This window comes from Hesperophylax consimilis, chromosome 21 (assembly GCF_061612785.1).
Source record: "Hesperophylax consimilis isolate HC1 chromosome 21, BYU_Hcon_1.0, whole genome shotgun sequence".
Lineage (NCBI taxonomy): Eukaryota > Metazoa > Arthropoda > Insecta > Trichoptera > Limnephilidae > Hesperophylax > Hesperophylax consimilis.
This window is the reverse complement of record NC_142856.1, coordinates 14,611,129-14,616,649: the sequence shown is the minus strand read 5'-3', so window position 1 is coordinate 14,616,649 and position 5,521 is coordinate 14,611,129.

Below are 5,521 nucleotides of genomic sequence, written 5' to 3'. Positions count from 1 at the left end.
TTGTGGTTTAATCACTAAGAGTAACAACAGAGGTCATATGTGAAGAGCATGCATTACGTTAATTTGATTATAGTACAAAGGACACAGCATCGTAATGAAAAGGTCGGATACATATGCTCTCAATGTCATTCCGTTTTAGTTCACTTCATCAAATTTTCCGGTTTGTGGCGAGTGGTCTCTGGTGTCGGGTATCAACAATTTCAGCATTTTGTGATAGAGCAAGAGGAAAAAAATAGGTTATCCTTTTTTAATGTGGTCTATTTATTTATCATAATAGAGCAAAAAATAGCACAAGAAGTGCATTGTGGGCGTGTTTCGTGATCCAATATAGACCTCAACGGGCCAAAACATACAAAACTGTGTATAATCGTAATCATGAAGTTCAAATGGGATAGCGATGTATAATTTCAGGCAAGTGTAAGAGAGACAGACCACGTGCAAAATGGTCTAGAAACAAAAGGTAATAAGTCAGTTGCACATTTTTTCCATTCAAATTTATATGGATGGCACTCATTTATTACATATTTTTTTGAATATCTAGTTAGTAAAACCTCAAATTGAAATATTTAATTATTAAGGTGCTGATTGCTAATAGTATGGATGATCTACAGTCTCTCGTGTCTAGGATGAACGAAGTATGCATGAAGAATGAGTTAATGATGAATGTAAGTAAGTCTAAAGGAATGCTGTTTGAAAGAGAGAGTACGAAAACAGTGTGCAATATAGTTGAAAATTAGGAATACTTGCAGCAGGTGGATGAGTTTGTGTATTTAGGAAGTATGTTTACGAGAGATGGGAAGGCTGACAGAGATATTGAAAGAAGGGTAAATGCAGGTAATTCCGTTAATGGAGGACTGAACGCAGTTGGCGCTAGCAAAAAATTGTCCAAATAAGCGAAATTAGCAGTCCACAATGGAGTGCTGGTACCTACCTTGATGTATGGAAGTGTGGCCTGGAACTGGCAAAGAAAGGATGAAAGTAGATTCAATGCTGTAGTAATGAGATCCCTGAGGCGTATGAGTGGTACAACCATGTATGATCGTGTGAGGAATGTGAAGATCCGCAAAGAGTGCAAGGCTGATGTAAGCGTAATGAATAAGATTAAGAAAGGGACGCTTAGATGGTTTGGGCATATAGAGCGAATGAGCGATGAAAGGAGTGTAAGGAGGATATATTATGCAAATGCGAATGGTAGCAGAAGTCGGGGACCCGAGGAACACATGGCACGATCAAGTGAATCAGATACAAGAGTCGGGCCATGTTAAGAGTCAGAATAATAGAAGAGTATGTATGAGACGATGTAGGAATGTGAATGAGGCAAGAAGTGTGTGGCAAGACCGAGTTGTTTGGCGGGCGGGGAAACGGCGTGATGGTAAGTTAGAAACAGAAAAATCAGAAAAAGATACGTTCGCATCTTTTTTTTTAATTTTTTTTTTATAGTGAATACCTCACAAGAGTCCCAACTGCTCCCGTCTGGAGCCAGTGAGACTATGGCATCCCCAATTGGGGGATGTTGTGAGGTTGAAGGTAAGTTGGGAAGGGAAAGAGGAAGGTGGGGAAGTACCTGGCTATTCAGATCTAGTCACTAAACACGGCTAAAGCCATTTGGAGCAACGTTTCAATTCTGAATGGTGGTCTTACACCAGGGCGATACTGGTAGTATCTTCCACTCTGGAACGTGCCGCAAATATACTATATATTATTTTAGTTAATTAATTGTGAAATAACACAAATTAATCAAATAAAATTTATTTGCGCACGCCGGGTTCGAACCCGCGACCTTCGGAATGGCAGTCCAATGCGTTACCACTGGACTATGCCGGCCGTCAATCTGGGCCTTGAACACAGGACCTTCGCCTTGCCGGGGCGCTGCGACCCTAATGCGACCCTATTTCCTCCGGTCATAATTAATGTATCATACTTCGAATAAGAACTAACAACTTTATCTTTATTTTTCTCACCGCACATTTTTATTGGCTGCTATATTTATGAATGATCGCAAGGTTAACTCGAACAAAATGCAATCAACTTATAGTGTCTTGGATAAAAACATCACATTTTCGGCAATGGCCATTCGGTAAAGTAGCGCCCCGGCAAGGCAAATGTTTTGGGTTCAAGTCCCAGATGTGACCGTTTATTTTTCCGTTTCAAATTTTCGATTGAAAATCCCTGATATTATCTTCAATAATCAAACATTATTTATTTACTTAATATTCATGTTCTCAGTAAAACGGTTATACACTAATATATAACGGAGAAGATTTATTAAAAATATAAATGCTTCTAGTTTTCGTCTATATTCTATGGTTAGCAGCATAATGTAAATTCTACTAAACTATTCACTCAGGATTTCAACACCATTTTGCAATATAAATTGTACGATAAATTAATCAAAAAATATGAAACAAAATAAATATCTGCACAATTTTCACAATCCACAATGCATAAACTAAAAATCTGTCGATGGAAATATCGTTACGAACCCGAAAAATCAGTCTGGAAATTAGAGAAAAATGATGATAGTTGAATTATTTTCATAACGCCAGAAATCAAACTATATAGTTTGCTGTCTAATAAAATAAGAATTGCTCTGTGTAGTTTGTTGTCGCAAACCATTTTATTATTGTTCGTCGAGTGTGATGCTTGTAACATAATATAATGTTATTATTAATATTAATGGCGCGTGTACACAGACCCGTGTACACAGATCATTCATTGTTCGGAGATGCGGAAATATCCTACCATTACAATAATAAGCATGTGAGTATAATGATAGTTCCTGCTGTTAAATGACCTTTCCTCTGATACTTCAAAGCCTAAACCTTGTAAAATTAAAAAAAAATAAACTAATTCTGAAATTGATAATCCACTTTTTTCGGTTTTAAATTGTTTTTTGGACCAACCTATTTTTCTCTATTTTTTGTTTACATTATTTTAGGTACATTTTTTTCTTTCTAATTGTGTCCAATTTTATTTCTGTAAATAAATATCTGATATCTATGATTAAACACAGAGAAAAATGAGTATTGTTGATTTATTTAAATCTGGTTAAAAACGGGATAGCAGATTGTAGGCGGTTTCCTGTTAAACTTTTAGTACATTCCTCATATATCGAAACACGTGTTTATGCACCTGCATTTTCCCTAACATTGTATAGTGACTAAATGCGAAAAAAGTAATGATTTTTATGAAGACGTGTTCCGACATCGCGATAGTAAATCTCCTTTTGGCTAAAAGTTTAAGAGGAAAACCACCAATTCATTCGATAAGGGCCTGTCGACTGCAGTGTTCCCGTCGTATTTCGATTTCTTATTTATTTCCTGTCAATATCGGTTCGACTATCAACAGCGCAACCGTTCTAGGAATATCGCTATAAAGTCGTCTAAAGATGAGCCTATCGATTTTGATCTTTCTAGAGCCTCTGGGTTCGAATCCTAGTTACAACCGTTACCATTTTATTTTCTGTATTTTTATCCGTTCCTTACCTACATATTTACATTGAGAGTTGTTAATATTATCTGTTCAATTATTAATATACTAACAAGAAGAAGGTAATATCTGTATAGGGTTCTCCAATAAGAGGTGTTATTTTGAATAGCCCGCTATTTTGGTAGATATTACGTTTAAAGCTGTCATTTTTTAACATTTGACAAGTATAAACTACGTTATTTAAAAATGGAACAATACACGCTTCGACAACGCATTGAAATTATTAAAAATCACTATTATTAATTATTAGAATTCCATCGAAAAATCATCTTGAGTGATGAGGCCCATTTCCACCTCGGTGGCTTCGTCAACAAGCGAAATTGTCACATCTGGGGCTCAGAAAACCCAAGAGTATTGTTGAAAAGCCTCTTTATCCTCAACGCGTGACTGTTTGGTGCGGTTTATGGTCCGGCGGAGTCATTGGAGCTTACTTTTTCGAAAATGAGGCTGGAACAACGGTGAATGGATCGCGCTATCGAGAGATGATAAATGATTTTTTATGGCCAAAATTGGATGGAATTGATCTGGACAACGTTTACTTTCAACAAGACGGCGCTACGTGCCACACAAGCAACGAAAACGTATCGGGAAACGTTTCTTTGAATATCAAAATAACACCTCTTATTGGAAAACCCTGTATTAACAACTCTACTCTACTAATATTTCGTCTACTAAAATAAACAAGTTAATAACAAATCAAAAAATGTTGTTTTGATCCGTAGGTTAACTCGTAGGTTAAATAATATTGTCGGTACATGATAGCTACTGTAAATGATTGTGTACATGTTGGGCATTCCCACCGCTGACGTCAATGTTCCAAAGATTGAAATGCGACGGTGTTTATGATACCCATTTAAATTATATAAATGTTTTTGTATCACAAATTACGTCCATGGAAAGCATTCATAACACAAATTAATTGACTGGGCGTCGCGTCGTAGCGAAGTCACGTTTTTACTGGACATCTTTTCAAGCATTTCGTCCATCTGTAAATTTGTTTGTTTGTTTCGTGTCTGGTTAATCCTGTCAAGATGGTAGCCGTGTTTTATATTATCTCACTGGCTCCAAACAGTTGGGACTCTTGTGCGGAATCCACATAAAAATAGCACCTCTGGTTCCAGGAAGTTGGCACTCTTGTGCATTATTCAGAATGTGGGTTTTATTTAAACCAAAAATAATGGTTTAAAAAAATTATCAAAAAGAAAGTGCACAATCTTGCAGCCGAAAAAGCGGAAGAAGCATTGCTTTTTACCTTTTATTTTTCTGCACGGAGAAAATAGAGGATGTTAGAAATATTTTAAGTTGAAGCACTCGCGGATTTTCTAATTAAAATTTAAAATAAACACATTTTAGATAGCTTAAAATCGGCGTATCGATTAAAGAAACAAATTGATAAAAAATTTACATTTCTTCTTAGGAAAACAACTACTTTAGAAACACTTTTGCCACAAACTGAATCTTAGGTAGTTTAGAGTACATTTTTAGAAGTTTTTGTAACAAGTTTTCATAAAACTGGGTTGTTATGTGCATCTGTACATCTTGTGACTCGATGCTTTTCAGGCTCGCTATTGGCCAATAAAATTAATAAATTACAAAGTGGGACTAAATAAGAATGTGAATAGGATACAACAAATCACGACCAAGCGGGTGTACTAGTGGAAGACACCCAATGTCATACGAAGGAATAGGTGACTGTGCGTGTCTCTTTCACGTAAGTTTCTGTAGGTCATAAATACTGCAATGGGCTGGTTGGACATTTTGAAACAAGGCCAGATGACAAAAAGACAAAAATCGAAACAAGGCGGGTGCCCCAGTGATAGCGACCTAGAAAAGGTGGACAGATTGCACGAAAGAGAATTGGAGCAGGACGGGATGGACTGAGGATTGGAGGCGACTAACGAAAGACCACAGCCAGAAGAGAACACTTGTGGAAGTGGTCAAATCTCTGATATCAAAAGGTATATATATATCTCAATGCCTAGGATATGACTCCATATACATATTTAAAATAAAACTGCAATGAATAATCTCA